This window comes from Balaenoptera musculus, chromosome 7 (assembly GCF_009873245.2).
Source record: "Balaenoptera musculus isolate JJ_BM4_2016_0621 chromosome 7, mBalMus1.pri.v3, whole genome shotgun sequence".
Taxonomy (NCBI): Eukaryota; Metazoa; Chordata; class Mammalia; order Artiodactyla; family Balaenopteridae; genus Balaenoptera; species Balaenoptera musculus.
Genome location: NC_045791.1, coordinates 44,659,656 through 44,676,881, shown reverse-complemented (window position 1 = coordinate 44,676,881; position 17,226 = coordinate 44,659,656). Strand labels below are relative to the sequence as shown.

General features: G+C 36.7%; 1 protein-coding gene and 1 long non-coding RNA gene across 2 annotated transcripts in view; one reads left to right on the top strand and one right to left on the bottom strand.

Annotated features, from left to right (window-relative positions):
* KCNH7 (potassium voltage-gated channel subfamily H member 7) overlaps window positions 1-17,226 on the top strand; it is a 450,126-nt gene that overhangs the window by 231,775 nt on the left and 201,125 nt on the right. The gene's annotated exons all lie outside the window — the stretch shown is intronic.
* On the bottom strand, window positions 372-16,092 carry LOC118898157. Its single transcript, XR_005020627.1, has 4 exons — window positions 15,925-16,092; window positions 11,285-11,401; window positions 2,896-2,942; window positions 372-434 (listed from the first exon to the last, which is right to left on the bottom strand). It is a non-coding gene; the product is annotated as an uncharacterized LOC118898157 (long non-coding RNA).

The following is a 17,226-nucleotide window of genomic DNA, read 5'->3' as shown; positions in this document are numbered from 1 at the left end:
TATTCATGTGAATAATATGAGTTACTTTTTCTTTCTTCTTTTTTTTCCTTTTGGATAAGTTCTCATTCAATCTTAGAGCAAAAGGGGGCTTTACAAATCATTTAGTTCAGGGATAATAAATAACATACATAGTATCTTTTTCCTCTTTTTATCGCCTCATGGGAGACATCACTACTCCATAGAGCATTCTTTCCCGTGAAACAGAATCCAGTTCACAATTTGCAGTAGAGGGCTTAAGGGTAGCCACTTCCAGTCGATTGGTACTCCAGGTAAAAACCACCTGCTGCACCTGATCTAGTCCAAATTTCCATCTTACAGTTAAGGAAACAGAGACCCAGAACTCGTTTGCAACTGTGTTGGAGATTCAATCTATAATCTTGAAAGCAAATTGGTCTACACAGGAAATGAAACTTTAATCTTCTTTGCTCCAGTTCCTGAAGCAAAACATATAGAAGGTAGAACTGTTTGGTACAGAGCTGACAACTTGAAAGGCTCACTTTATCATTTTTACTCTACGCAAAAATAATAGAGCATTTAAGGAGTTGTCACTGAAACTAATTCTTTTCATGTGGACAAAATAAAGTTTTCCTAAATCCTGGGCAACATGTTGCTTGTCTTGCAAATCAGAAGAACAGTAAATTTGGCAGAGGCAAAAATATCCCACCCTCAAATTATCTGGTTTGTCTATGAAATAATATCAAGGTAGGGTGCCCTGATTATAAAGTGCCCTGAGGGAAGATGCCACCCAAGGATGATCGCATTCCTATATCTGTTTGGTCTCATTTAATTCAGCGATACTTGTAGTTTTCTTTCTCTGAGGCTCAGGGTGGAGAATAAGGCAATCATGAGAATTTAAAAATAACACAACGTAGACCCATTGCCCCTAAGCCCTTAACAGGTGATGTTCTGCAGAGAGCAGTCCTGCGCGCATTTAACATCTCTGTATGTGATTGATTACGAGCTGGAGAGAGTAGTCATTAAATTTGCCAAGTACATCACATCATCAGGATGAGTGAGCACCATGAAAGACAGGATTAGAATTAAAAAGGACCTTCACAGTTCGAAAAATGATTACAAGCAAATGAAATTGAGTTCCCTAAAATCAACTGTGCAGCAACATACTTAACACGCCCCAGACTGCACAAATCAGGCTCGAAGTGGGTGAGCTGAGAAGACGCTGGTCGTTACCTAGTGAGTTGTAAGCTATACTTTGGTCAACTTTGTTCTGCTGACTAGACAGTTAGTGTGATGTACAATCAAATATTTGATTAAATATAGTGTATAATTTTGTTCATGAACTAATGTAGATTAATCATTAAGCAACATTTCTAAATTAATCTATGAGGTATATAAATTAAGATAGGCTTGGAAACCCTGAAAAAGAATCAGAGGCCTAGGATGAAAATAATTACAAGGAAAATAGAAAAGTTAGGAAATATTAACAAAAGAATTTGGAAATGTTGATAGTGCAAAGCTGTTCACTGTACAAAGACAAATGAAGAGAAAAGATGTTAAATAAGATCATAAAGGATTTAGGCTATAAATAAGAGATCTTGAATGTTATAAACTCTGACTTGATTTGGGAATGTTATTTCTGAGAGATGATGTCAATCTAGGCTGTTAATTTACAGCTTTGCCTGAATTCAACAGTGCAAAAGAACTAGGATTCTGTGATCTCTTAAGGGAGTAGTGTTTATGTGGAGTTTTAATTTATCTCTCTGAAGAAATGCTAATTTATAAGAATAGATTGAGTTGCATAACCTCTCATAATAAGTGATTACAAAATTATTATTTCAGCTATTGAGAAATTATAAAATTCTTTTAAAACTTTTATAAAATCTTTAATATTATTTGATATAGAACATCACAAAGAATATGTGACATTCCTTAGCAATGCTGATACCGTATCATATCTCTGTTATGTAAAGCAAGAAAAACTGGTGTGAAACCTTCTATATTATCCGTGAGACTTAAATGCTAGAAAAGACTTTTGACCTAATCCCATCAATCATCTCACTTGGCAAAGTTAATGTAGCAACACCTTTAATAATTATAAATACCTGAAATGAGAACCACACTGTCCTCTTCAGTGTGCAGTAACATTTTTTAATTGACCAAATCACTCAGTAAAGGAACCTTTAAATTTGTTTAAATGCACATAAAATATATAGCTATATATATATTTTTTTTAAAAATTAATTAATTTATTTATTTTTGGCTGTGTTGGGTCTTCGTTTCTGCGCGAGGGCTTTCTCTAGTTGCGGCGAGTGGGGGCCACTCTTCATCGCGGTGCGCGGGCCTCTCACTGTCGTGGCCTCTCTTGTTGCGGAGCACAGGCTCCAGACGCGCAGGCTCAGTAGTTGTGGCTCACGGGCCTAGCTGCTCCGTGGCATGTGGGATCTTCCCAGACCAGGGCTCGAACCCGTGTCCCCTGCATTGGCAGGCAGATTCTCAACCACTGCACCACCAGGGAAGCCCTATAGCTATATATTTTTTAAATACTGCATTTCTTAAATACCTAGAGGGATTTTTTTGTGACATGTGGCACTGAATTTTAGCAGTTTAAAAGACTATTTATGCTTTTAGCAGTTTAAAAGACTATTTATGCATTTGGATATGAAGAGCTTATATTTGCATTTAACATCCTTCAGATGAGTCTTTGTATAATTAAAGGGATTTTTCTCACTGTGTTCTTAATTTGCTGCAAAATGTCACTTTTTGCAAGATTCCACCTCTGTTGTTGCAACCTCAGCTTATAAACAAAGAAAAACTATATGGTAACTTCCACATTAACCTCATAGGTGTTCTAAAGGAACTACCGAGATTCCTCTTTAGCACACAGCTAGATTCTGAACAGTTTAACTTGTGTGTACAATGTTTCAGCAGCTTCCTTACCATGGGAGAAATGTTGGCATCTGTAGCACTGGCTGTGTCCATGCCATCTGAGTAAGAAGAGAGAGTAAGAGAAGAATGAATACTGGTACAGGGTGAACAAAGAGGTTGGAGATTGGTTGGAAATACTGGGACTCAGGGGTTGAAATTTTCTCTGGGAAATAGCGTCCAAACAGAATTCTAACTTAGATTTCATCACAATTTACATATCTGATTCAAGGAATATCTGAAAATATTTCCATTTCCAATAATAGGAAAAAATGGATTTTCTAAAATGTTGATTTGGTTGGGCTACGTTCCCTTTCCCTTGTCCCCATTTCAGTGTCCACCCTCAGTGAGAAACCTTGCTTGGGTTGAGAAGGAATGGGGTATGAGAGAGAGAGATTGACAAAGATTAAATGTGGCTGAAGCAATTGCATGAAGCCTGTGGTTCCGAGAGGACTACTCACTGGTTATTAACTAGCATATCTGTGAGTTAAGCTAGAACCTTCTGAAAGACAATGATAGGGATGTGCTCCCTCCCACCCCGAACTCTCAAGGCTTTCACAAATTACAAGTCTAATTTGGAATATGATAAAGTAGATGAATGCTATACAACCAGAGAAAACTGCCACCAAATGAGAGAAGACCAGATTCCAAAAGGTCATGGAAGACAAGACTCCTGCTCAACATGATTCTACTAAGGCCATAGTCCTTTCCTCATCCTTCATAGGTAAGATTAGCCAGTGCAAGTGCAAGACAGGAAAGATAACACTAGAATGAGCGTACGCAATATTTGAATGAAAATGCGCAATATCTGAGTGCTTGTCCTTGGATATATTGAGTCAATAAACACATACATTGGTATGTATTGAAGATAATTTGATTCAGCTATCTCTCCTTGTTTATGAGATTGAATCTTTGACAAGTATTATTAGAAACGAAAAAACACAGAGAAATCAGCTTTATTTTCATTTACAAATGAGAACTCTGCAAACTGAAAAATGTCAAATAGGCACACGGCCCTATTACTGTTGTTATTAGTTATCAAGAATGAAGATTTGGCTAGAAATCAGGAAAAAAGGGTGGAAAATCATATTATGACAGATGAGAAGTGACAAGTCTTATACCTGCCCAACCTACTCCAACTTCAACAAAGAACAATATTGAAGATGACATTTCAGAATTACATAGGGTGCCTTTTCTGGAAACAAAAAAAAATTTTGCTACCAGTGCTAAATTGGGTCACATTTTTTCTAAGATTTTACTAGGCTAGACTAAGATTGACTACATTACTGTGGGCATTTAGAAATGTTTAACATCCCTACTCTCAAAGTGAGCCATCTCTCCTGTATTACAGAATACCTTTCAATTCTGTCTGCCTACATTATTATCCCCATTATACTGTGGAGGAAAAGCAAAGCTATTTGGTTATAGCAAAGCAAATTTTTAAATATAATTTCCATTACTTATGCCAAGGGTCAGCAAATTAAGGTCCATGGGCCAAATTCAGTGTGCAGTCTCTTTTCTACATGACCCTAGAACTAAGAATGATTTTTACGTTCTTAAAGGATTATTTTAAAAGAAGATTATGCAGTGACAGAGATCTTAGGTGGCCCACAAAACTTAGAATATTTACTATTCGGCCTTTTACAGTGCTATTAATAGTATAGTTCCTTTAAAAGTAACTTAAGTTGTTTGATTATTGGTAAATTAAATGATTTGGATAAAAATGGAATATATTTAAACCTAGAAAATAGAAATGGAATACAGATACTCAGTTAATTTACAAAATGCTATGATATGCTTCTGATGTAGAATTAGTTGATGTGATGTCAAAACACAGTGATATTTTGAAATCAAGAAGAAAGAAGCTTTTCCATTTGTAAACTTGGCTGGCTCAACAGAAGATAAAAAAATTGACAAAAAATCTTTGCCAGTAAGGTCAATTAATAGGAGTCACAAAATAAAAATTATATATATATATATATATATATATATATATATATATATATATATATATATATACATATATAAACATCATTATAGTAACAGAGATATACAAATAAAGTCGTGTTAAATTCTCCCGTAAGTAAATAAAGGCTCTGAGGGTCACTGCAGGGAGAGATTGTAAGCATTAGCTGCAGTCAACTTTTGCAACTTTCATCTGACTCTATTGAGCCAGATCATCTAAGTCTTGATATCTGTTCTGGCTGTTAAATTTCTAAGCCTGCCCATTGTCTTTAGCCAAGAGGCCATTTTCCCAAAGCACACTAGATTTTTGTGGAAAGAAGGGTCACAGAGAAAACCTGATAAAATGAGGATGCTCACTGTTTTTTCCATTCTCCCCACACACATGCCTGGGGACTATATTTATTAGGCTGGACTTTCCAATACTTAATGATGTCCTCTCTGCCTCTGATGGTTTCTACCGCTTTCCTTGCTGATGTACTTACGAATGCATCAGCCTCCTCGCCTTAATATAACTCTAGTGCTGACTGCACATTGTGGGTGAAACCTTTGTCTATCAGGAGACTAGGAATAGATCAGGAAACTCAGCACAACTCTGAATTAAGTAACCTTTCAGCTGTGGGAGACTTGAATCACCCCGCCAACCTTGCACACTCTTCTTAACTGTTTCTTTGTCAGTGTTTTTGTTAAAGGGAAAAGGATAAGGATGCCTTGTCTCTCTCTCTCTTTCCATCAGTCTACTAGAAGGAAAAACTGAAAATGGACTAAAATCCATTGATTCTGCATGGGGCTTTCCCCATTACCTCAACATTCACAAGTCTTCAGTGGGTTTCTCAGAAAGTGTATTAACTGTTGTATGTAACCAGCTCCCTTAGAACACTGAAACTAGGAGTGTAATCTGTGAAAGGAAGAGAAAGGAGCACTAACAGGCATAACAGGTGTGTTGATTCACAACTGAGGAAAAAAGAAACTATTAACAATGAGGGTTTAGATTTCAAAAATGAAAATAACAGTCAGCTCTACCCACCACCAGTCCCTCCCATCAGGAAACTTGCACAAGCCTCTTAGATAGCCTCATCCACCAGAGGGCAGACAGCAGAAGCAAGAAGAATTACAGTGCTGCAGCCTGTGGGACAAAAACCACATTCACAGAAAGATAGACAAGATGAAAAGGCAGAGTGCTATGTACCAGATGAAGGAACAAGATAAAACCCCAGAAAAACAACTAAATGAAGTGGAGATAGGCAACCTTCCAGAAAAAGAATTCAGAATAATGATAGTGAAGATGATCCAGAACCTCAGAAAAAGAATGGAGGCAAAGATCAAGAAGATGCAAGAAATGTTTAACAAAGACCTAGAAGAATTAAAGAACAAACAAACAGAGATGAACAATACAATAACTGAAATGAAAAGTACACTAGAAGGAATCAATAGCAGAATAACTGAGGCAGAAGAATGGATAAGTGACCTGGAAGACAGAACGGTGGAATTCACTGCTGCGGAACAGACTAAAGACAAAAGAATGAAAAGAAATGAAGACAGCCTAAGAGACCTCTGGGACAACATTAAAGGCAACAACATTCCCATTATAGGGGTCCCAGAAGGAGAAGAGAGAGAGAAAGGACCTGAGAAAATATTTGAAGAGATTATAGTCGAAAACTTCCCTAACATGGGAAAGGAAATAGCCACCCAAGTCCAGGAAGCACAGCAGGTCCCATACAGGATAAACCCAAGGAGAAACACACCAAGACACATAGTAATCAAATTGGCAAAAATTAAAGACAAAGAAAAATTGTTGAAAGCAGCAAGGGAAAAGTGACAAATAACATACAAGGGAACTCCCACAGGGTTAGCAGCTGATTTCTCAGCAGAAACTCTACAAGCCAGAAGGGAGTGGCATGATATACTTAAAGTGATGAAAGGGAAGAACCTACAACCAAGATTAATCTACCCGGCAAGGATCTCATTCAGATTCAATGGAGAAATCAAAAGCTTTACAGACAGGCAAAAGCTAAGAGAATTCAGCACCACCAAACCAGCTCTACAACAAATGCTAAAGGAACTTCTCTAAGTGGGAAACACAAGAGAAGAAAAGGACCTACAAAAACAAACCCAAAACAATTAAGAAAATGGTCATAGGAACATACATATCGATAATTACCTTATATATGAATGGATTAAATGCTCCAACCAAAAGACACAGGCTTGCTGAATGGATGCAAAAACAAGACCCATATATATGCTGTCTACAAGAGACCCACTTTAGACCTAGGGACACATACAGACTGAAAGTGAGGGGATGGAAAAAGATATTCCATGCAAGTGGAAATCAAAAGAAAGCTGGAGTAACCACACTCATATCAGATAAAATCGACTTTAAAATAAAGAATGTTACAAGAGAGAAGGAAGGACACTACATAATAATCAAGGGATCAATCCAAGAAGAAGATATAACAATTATAAATATATAAGCACCCAACATAGGAGCACCTCAATACATAAGGCAACTGCTAACAGCTATAAAAGAGGAAATCGACAGTAACACAGTAATAGTGGGGGACTTTAACACCTCCCTTACACCAACGGACAGATCATCCAAAAAGAAAATAAATGAGGAAACAGAAGCTTCAAATGACACAATAGACCAGATAGATTTAATTGATATTTATAGGACATTCCATCCAAAAACAGCAGATTACACTTTCTTCTCAACTGCACACAGAACATTCTCCAGGACAGATCACATCTTGGGTCACAAATCAAGCCTCAGTAAATTTAAGAAAATTGAAATCATATCAAGCATCTTTTCTGGCCACAACGCTATGAGATTAGAAATGAATTACAGGGAAAAAAAACGTAAAAAAAAACAAACACATGGAGGCTAAACAATACGTTACTAAATAACCAAGAGATCACTGAAGAAATCAAAGAGGAAATCAAAAAAACCTAGAGACAAATGACAATAAAACATGACGATCCAAAACCTATGGGATGCAGCAAAAGCAGTTCTAAGAGGGAAGTTTATAGCTATACAAGTCTACCTCAGGAAACAAGCAAAATCTCAAATAAACAATCTAACCTTACACCTAAAGGAACTAGAGAAAGAAGAACAAACAAACATCTGTGAGACACAGATGTAGAGAACAAACTTAAAACCCAAAGTTAGCAGAAGGAAAGAAATCATAAAGATCAGAGGAGAAATAAATGAAATAGAAACAAAGAAAACAATAGCAAAGATCAATAAAACTAAAAGCTGGTTCTTTGAGAAGATAAACAAAATTGATAAACCATTAGCCAGACTCATCAAGAAAACGAGGAGGAGGACTCAAATCAATAAAATTAGAAATGAAAAAGGAGAAGTTACAACAGACACCGCAGAAATACAAAGCATCCTAAGACACTACTACAAGCAACTGTATGCCAATAAAATGGACAACCTGGAAGAAATGGACAAATTCTTAGAAAGGTATAACCCTCCAAGTTTGAACCAGGAAGAAATAAAAAATATGAACAGACCAATCACAAGTAATGAAATTGAAACTCTGATTACAAACCTTCCAACAAAGAAAAGTCCAGGACCAGATGGCTTCACAGGTGAATTCTATCAAACATTTAGAGAAGAGCTAACACCCATTCTTCTCAAACTCTTCCAAAAAATTGCAGAGGGAGGAACACTCCCAAACTCATTCTATGAGGCCACCATCACCCTGATACCAAAACCGGACAAAGATACTACAAAAAAAGAAAATTGCAGACCAATATCACTGATGAATATAGATGCAAAAATCCTCAACAAAATACTAGCAAACAGAAACCAACAACACATTAAAAGGATCATACACCATGATCAAGTGAGATTTATCCCAGGGATGCAAGGATTCTTCAATATATGCAAATCAATCAATGTGATACACCATATGAACAAATTGAAGAATAAAAGCCATATGATCATCTCAGTAGATGCAGAAAAAGCTTTTGACAAAATTCGACACCCGTTTATGCTAAAAACTCTCCAGAAAGTGGGCATAGAGGGAACCTACCTCAACATAATAAAGGCCATATACGACAAACCCACAGCAAACATCATTCTAACTGGTGAAAAACTGAAAGCATTTCCTCTAAGATCAGGAACAAGACAAGGATGTTCACTCTCACCACTATTATTCAACATAGTTTTGGAAGTCCTAGCCACGGCAATCAGAGAAAAAAGAAATAAAAGGAATACAAATTGGAAAAGAAGATGTAAAACTGTCACTGTTTGCAGATGACATGATACTATACATACAGAATCCTAAAGATGCCACCAGAAAACTACGAGAGCTAATCAATGAATTTGGTAAAGTTGCAGGATACAAAATTAATGCACAGAAATCTCTTGCATTCCTATACACTAGTGATGGAAAATCTGAAAGAGAAATTAAGGAAACACTCCCATTTACCAGTGCAACAAAAAGAATAAAATACCTAGGAATAAACCTACCTAGGGAGACAAAAGACCTGTATGCAGAAAATTATAAGACACTGATGAAAGAAATTAAAGATGATACCAACAGATGGTGAGATATACCATGTTCTTGGATTGAAAGAATCAATATTGTGAAAATGACTATACTACCCAAAGCAATCTACAGATTCAATGCAATCCCTATCAAATTACCAATGGCATTTTTTACAAAACTAGAACAAATCATCTTAAAATTTGTATGGAGATACAAAAGTCCCCAAATAGCCAAAGCAGTCTTGAGGGAAAAAAACGGAGCTGGAGGAATCAGACTCCCTGACTTCAGACTATACTACAAAGCTCCAGTAATCAAGACAATATGGTACTGGCACAAAAACAGAAACATAGATCAATGGAACAAGATAGAAAGCCCAGAGATAAACCCACGCACCTATGGTCAACTAATCTATGACAAAGGAGGCAAAGATATACAATGGAGAAAAGACAGTCTCTTCAATAAGTGGTGCTGGGAAAACTGGACAGCTACATGTAAAAGAATGAAATTAGAACACTCCCTAACACCATACACAAAAATAAACTCAAAATGGATTAGAGACCTAAATGTAAGACCGGACACTATAAAACTCTTAGAGGAAAACATAGGAAGAACACTCTTTGACATAAATCACAGCAAGATCTTTTTTGATCCACCTCCTAGAGTAATGGAAAGAAAAACAAAAATAAACAAATGGGACCTAATGAAACTTCAAAGCTGTTGCACAGGAAAGGAAACCATAAACGAGACGAAAAGACAACTCTCAGAATGGGAGAAAATATTTGCAAACAAATCAACGGACAAAGGATTAATCTCCAAAATATATAAACAGCTCATGCAGCTCGATATTAAAAAAACAAACAACCCAATCCAAAAATTGGCAGAAGACCTAAATAGACATTTCTCCAAAGAAGAAATACAGATGGTCAAGAAGCACATGAAAAGCTGCTCAACATCACTAATTATTAGAGAAATGCAAATCAAAACTACAATGAGGTATCACCTCACACCAGTTAGAATGAGCATCATCAGAAAATCTACAAACAACAAAAGCTGGAGAGGGTGCGGAGAAAAGGTAACCCTCTTGCACTGTTGGTGAGAATGTAAATTGATACAGCCACTATGGAGAATAGTATGGAGGTTCCTTAAAGAACTGAAAATAGAATTACCATATGACCCAGTAATCCCACTACTGGGCATATACCCAGAGAAAACCATAATTCAAAAAGACACATTCACCCCAATGTTCATTGCAGCACTGTTTACAATAGCCAGGTCATGGAAGCAACCTAAATGCCCATCGAAAGACGAATGGATAAAGAAGTTGTGGTACATATATACAATGGAATATTACTCAGCCATAAAAAGGAATGAAACTGGGTCATTTCTTGAGATGTGGATGGACCTAGAGACTGTCATACAGAGTGAAGTAAGTCAGAAAGAGAAAAACAAATATTGTATATTAACGCATGTATGTGGAACCTAGAAAAATGGTACAGGTGAACCGGTTTGCAGGGCAGAAATTGAGACACAGATGTAGAGAACAAACTTACGGACACCAAGGGGGGAAAGCGGCGGGGGTGGGTGGGGGTGGGGGTGTAATGAATTGGGCGATTGGGATTGACATGTATACACTGATGTGTATTAAACTGATGACTAATAAGAAAAAAAAAAATGATGTCTTCTATATCCAAAACTGTGTTCTTTTTTTGCACCATACTTAGAGATATCACATGATCCTCCCCACTCCTTGCCATTTTACAAATCGGAAATGCAGAATGAGAGAGAAAGTGATTTGTTAGGCTCACACCCAGGTCACAAGGGATGGAACCAGGACGCCAATCCAGGTCCACATAATCCCAGGTCCTGTCTTTCCACTGCCACTCTGCTACCTCACACTTCATACTTGAACCTTAAAATTGGGAGGACTTGACTCTCATATTTACCAGAGAGAAATTCTGATGCTCATCTTCTTTGTTGCATGCGTGCCTTCCCCATTCAGGCAGCAGCAGGAGAGGTGTGGCATCCACTCAGAAGGGAGGTCTCTCCCCTGTAGGGGCTCACTGAGGGTGGCCCCAACCCATAAAAAAAAAAATGAAAATAAAAATTCTTCACCACTTCTGTAATATGAAAAAATGTTCCAACCACAATTTAAATTTTAACGATAGAAAAATATTCTATAGACTTTATATAACAGTGAAATGCCTACAGTTACCCATTTTTAACACAGTGGCATGACAAAACTATGCGACCTAAGTCACTTGATGACATACTGAGATTTAGTTGTTCAGCCGCTTATGAAAGCTAACCTGCACGTTAATTGCAGCCACTATGAAGACTGGCCATTTCTTTTCATGCCATATGTGGTTTTTATTTTGCTTTTTATGTCTTCCACAATATATATGTAGCTGTTTAATTCTGGAGAAAAATCACTTTTGTAAAGGTGGAATTCTGAAATAGAAACAGAAGTGACTAGAGATTATCTGTTTTTTAAAATAAATAATTATTGAGCTCTTGTTATATGCTTGTAATATGCTGGACACAGATATATGGTCTGCAGAGACACATGTGAAAGAGAATCCTTGCCCTGGGGAAATTACATTCTGGTGTGAGATACAGACCATAAATAATAATAAAAAAATGCATAATTTCAGATAATGTGATGTGGATAATAAATTGGATGATGTACAAAGAAAATAACCTTGTTGAGGAAGATGGGTTTGTTGTTCAAGAAGATCTTCCTGAGAAGGTGTAAGTCTAACTGAGCTTTGAAGGTGGAGATGGAGCCAGCTATTGAAGAGCTGAGGAAATGCATTCAAAGGAGAGGGACCAGTAAATGCCCCTTGGTGGAAATTGAGGTTGGACATGTTCCAGGAACAGAAAGTTGATTGTGGCTAAAATAGTGAATGGAGATGAGAGTGGTTAAGATGAGGTCAGTTAGTAGGCAAGAGCCAGATCGTGGTCCTTATGGGCTGGGATCAGGAATTTGAATGTGATTCTTGGTTTATTGGGAAGCCATTGGAGGTCTTTAAAGACATGCTCTGAAGTACATATTTTAAAAATTATTCTGGCAAATGTGCAAGGAAAGTACGCTAAAGGAAGGAAGAGTAGAAGTGGGGTTACATAGTCATCCAGACTACAGAGGTAGTCACTAGAGTAATGATGGTTGAAATGGAGATTGATGGATGGATTTAGTACATATTTTGGAAATATAACCTAAAGACTTGCTGCTGATAGATTGGACAGAGACCTTTGTGCTGGTAATTTGGGTGATAGGAAAAGAATGGACTCTTAGTGTTTGCCTTGAGCACGAGGAAGACTAGAGAACATAGCCTTTCACTTGTCTTCCTTTGTTATTTTCCTGGACCTAAGTCCCCTTCTTTGTCAATCTTCCAATCTACTTCAGATTAGGCATTGATTCATTAAGATTCCAATAACTCTAGTCTCTTCCCTGTGTCGGAGCTAAAATGTGAATCTCAAAGGCTTTTTCTGTTTTTGTCTCCCATTGCAGCTTTAAAAATATTTGCACTCACTCTTTCCTCTCCCCAGCTGTTGCATTTGCCAGAACTTCAGGAGGTGCAGCTCTCCACCCACTCAAATGCAGTAGGATAAATGCCTAGTACAAGACATCTTCTTTCCTGGCATGCTGTGGCTGGGAACTTTCAAAGTTGCTTTCATTTTAGTGGGACAAAACTATCTTCAAGTGTATTTCTACATAAGAGACTCTAAAAGTCCATTTTCTCCAGTTGCATTGGTGTTTTATAATTGAATGTCTCCTTTCCCTCCTCTACTCTCAAGTTCCATCCAAAGCTACATATTTAGATTTTATCACTTAACTAATGTCTTCTGCATTGAATAAGCTAATATAGCTTTCCACATCACATGCATGGTTTTCTTCTTTATTTTGCATTTTTTCCCTTCATTCATTCCTCAATGTATCAGTTCTTACCTACACGTACAAATACTTTAATAACAACATACTGCATGTTTAATGGATTATGTGTGCCCATGGATATACCACAGCAAATACTAGAGGTAATAACAGTAATGGCACTTTATAAATCATCTTTATAGTTATCTTTTGTATCGAAAGGCACCCACGTATGAAATCTGAAAATAGTTTCCTCTTGTGTTAAACGAATCTAGAATGTTCCAAATAAATAATGAATTAAGAAAGCCAACTTTGACTTCAACAAGAGGTTCATAATTTTATTACATATATCTCAATCTGACAAATAACCAACTTTTGCTTTGGGCGGGGGGGATGTATGGAAAAGACCATAGTAATAGTAACACGCTACTAATAATAACATATTAATTATTCAGTCAATGAATAGTAACAAATTCATAAATATTTAGATCTGCTTCACATTAAGTATGACACGGAAGCTACCAGGATCTATATCGAACAGAGATTTCTTACTGGGTAAAGATACCATAAAAATATATTGTCTTTGATTTCAGGAAAATGACTAAATTTAGATTTGTGCTGTTTCTTAATTTTTTCCTAACTTATCCTCCAGGTGTCATAATTTGGGTAATATTCAGAAGAGAGAAGGTGAGGAATTGAGTCGTCATTACCGATGCCTCTTTTCATGTGTTACGTATGTGACAGTGCTTCCCTTGTCTATATTCCATGGTGTTTTAATAGCTCGTTCAGAGCAGGAGCAGTGAGAGGGAGAAGGGATGGTTTGCCAGTGGCACCTTTGTTGCTATTCAATAGTAGGACTGGTTTCCTTGTCTTGGCAGCAATTACAGATGTAAAGCTGCTTCCTGGAAATTGTTCTTTTTGGTAGATTCAGCAGAACTTCTGTGTATCTCTGCTGTACTAGCCTATATGGTTATGTATACTGGCTCATCATGTGTTCTTAGGGTATGAGAAAACAAAGACATAGCTAAATGAATTTGGCATCTTATGGATAACACAGGCAAGACAAATGAAAGGTAACATATATTGTGGTAAGAAGCAAATGTTTGAACACTCCAAAGTTATTACCAATCACTACAGTGCAAAAAGGGATATGCTTTTTTATTTGCTATTTATCAGCACACGTGATAATGTCTTCTCTGAACAAAGCTGGAAAAAGAAACTATATAAACCAAAACAGAGTCACAAGAACACAGAGAGTGTACGGATGACACAGCATATATGTGTTTAACTAAAAATAAAAGTGTATTGCTGGGCTTCCCTGGTGGCGCAGTGGTTGAGAATCTGCCTGCCAATGCAGGGGACATGGGTTCGAGCCCTGGTCTGGGAAGATCCCACATGCCGCGGAGCAACTAGGCCCGTGAGCAACAATTACTGAGCCTGCGCGTCTGGAGCCTGTGCTCCGCAACAAGAGAGGCCGCGATAGTGAGAGGCCCGCGCACCGCGATGAAGAGTGGCCCCCCACTTGCCGCAACTAGAGAAAGCCTTCGCACAGAAACGAAGACCCAACACAGCTAAAAATAAATAAATAATTTAAAAAAACAAAACAAAACAAAAACAACAAACAAACAAACAAAAGTGTATTGCTGCTGCTTCTGCTACCTTACATTTAAAAAAAAAAGTCTAAATGCTATAAAGACAAAGGCTCCACAATAAAATTGATTCTGTATTTGTTCTTTCACCACAAGCTTGTGATAGATGGGAGAAGTTATTGTGAGTGCATGTCATACAGAATGCAGGAGGTAAACACTTATTTTAAAGAAAAATTTATTACACTGTATTCTACAAGTTTTGTTTGGGTCTAACATCTCAATGACAGTTTCCCAGAAAAAAATCTGGACCTTCAAATATTTTCCAACTGAAAACCAAATGTAGTCCAAGTGTTTGATGAAGCTGACGCAAGTTTCCCTAATGGGACTGGCAGATCACTCATAAATATGAAGTAAATAGCATAATAAGCCAGCATAAAATTAAATGCATAAATTACAGGCAAAAAATTTCAGCCACACCATGACAGGATTCATGTACATGAATTCATTTAATACCAACCAAAAGCTTTGCTTACAAGTAACATTTAAGCAGTAGAATTTGAGATGAAAGGACATGAAGCTATTCTTTCCATGGGAAAGAAAAAAAAGGTATGTATAATGTATTCATCAGGCTTTAAATTGGACATGCAGTCTTGACTAAATTTTGCTCATCATAATGATGGGAATATGTGCAAATACAAAGACATTTCTATCAACTTCATTTATCAAGTCATCTAGGTATAGTATAGATGGTGATAAATGAAGTTGATACAACTTTATTATTTTCATTTTAAAATTTTAATAGGATTTTATGACATGGTGAAAATTATTTGTACTAAGAGATCCATATATATCATTCTATTTCTAATTTCAAATTAACTTACAGCTCTTATATTGATTTCAAAACCCAACTTTCTATTTTTAGGAAGAAAATGAAAACAGAGAAGATACCATTATCAATACATTAGTTATTCACTTCATCAGTTATATAGGCATTTCAAACCATCTCAAATTTAGTGGCTTAAAGGAAAAATCATTTGTTTGCTCATAATTCTGCAATTTGAAATCAGCTTAGCTGGGCAGTTTTTTGGCTGGACTTGCCTGGCATTACTCACAAGGCATTACTCACAATCAGATCAGTTGACTGGGGGTGGGACGTCTAGCATGGCTTTAGGTCTGAGGCCTCTGGTGAGATGGTAGAATGGCTGGGGGGCTGGCTCTTTCTTTCCATGTGGTTCCTCTTCCAAGCTTCTTCAGAGCCTGGTGCTCTCAGAGTTCCAAAAGGACAAAACAGAAGCTATGAGGCCTTTTGATGTCTCATCTCAAAATTTGCACAGTGTCAACTCCTGCACATTCTATTTATCAAAGCAAGTTAATTCAAGGGGATGAGGTAGGAAAGGGACTCTACCCTTTGGTGAGCAGAACATCACCTTGTAATAAGGACAGGAGGAATTTAGGGTCATATTTTGCAATCTATCACAATCATCAAATTTTAAAAAAAGGAATAATACTTTGGTATATTAATAGTAACCCAAACATGAATACATAGGAAGAAAATCCTGTGAGTTTAAATTTTTATTTAAATAAAAGACTTTCATTGTGTAAAAATCTATTTTACATCTGATAAACTGTTTTAAATATTCTGAGATTCTGGAAAAATCTTTCTATGGCTTTATGAAGTCACACATTTGTTGCATTTCTCTATAATACATACAATTCCTTCCTTTAAAAAAAAAAAAACTATGCATAAGACTTGCCAACATGATCAATTCCAACACAATTCTAACCTGCTTAATACTAATCTAACAGTGTTCCTGAAAATTCTTGCTCTAAGTGTGGATCAACAAGATATGTCACAGCAAACTGTGCATTATTTAATCTTTTACCCAGTTTTTTTTTATGTAGTCATTTATCCAGTTGTGCCCATTTACACTAAAGACTATTATTCAGTCATATATTAGAGGACATTTTAGAAATTATTAATCATTATCAAAAAATGAATTCAAATTTCATTTTCTCCCCAAATCTGCATTATTAGAATAAAAATCTAAACATGATTAGATGTATCCAAGTTTGGAAAAAGTGGGTTTTTAGATACACTACACTTTTAAATGTTTTATATGCTACATTTTCTTATATTTTATTAAACAGACACAATTTCTCAACTTTTGCTTTATGAAAAGAAATTTGCTACTCATGGGTCAGGAGTGAGACTGTGAGAGATATAGTTAAGAATAAATAGATCCTATATGGAATCTAAAAAAAAAAAAAAAAAACGGGTCTGATGAACCTAGGGGTAGGACAGGAATAAAGACGAAGACATAGAGAATGGGCTTGAGGACACAGGGAGGGGGAAGGGTAAGCTGGGACGAAGTGAGAGAGTGGCATGGACATATATACATTACCAAATGTAAAATAGCTAGTGGGAAGC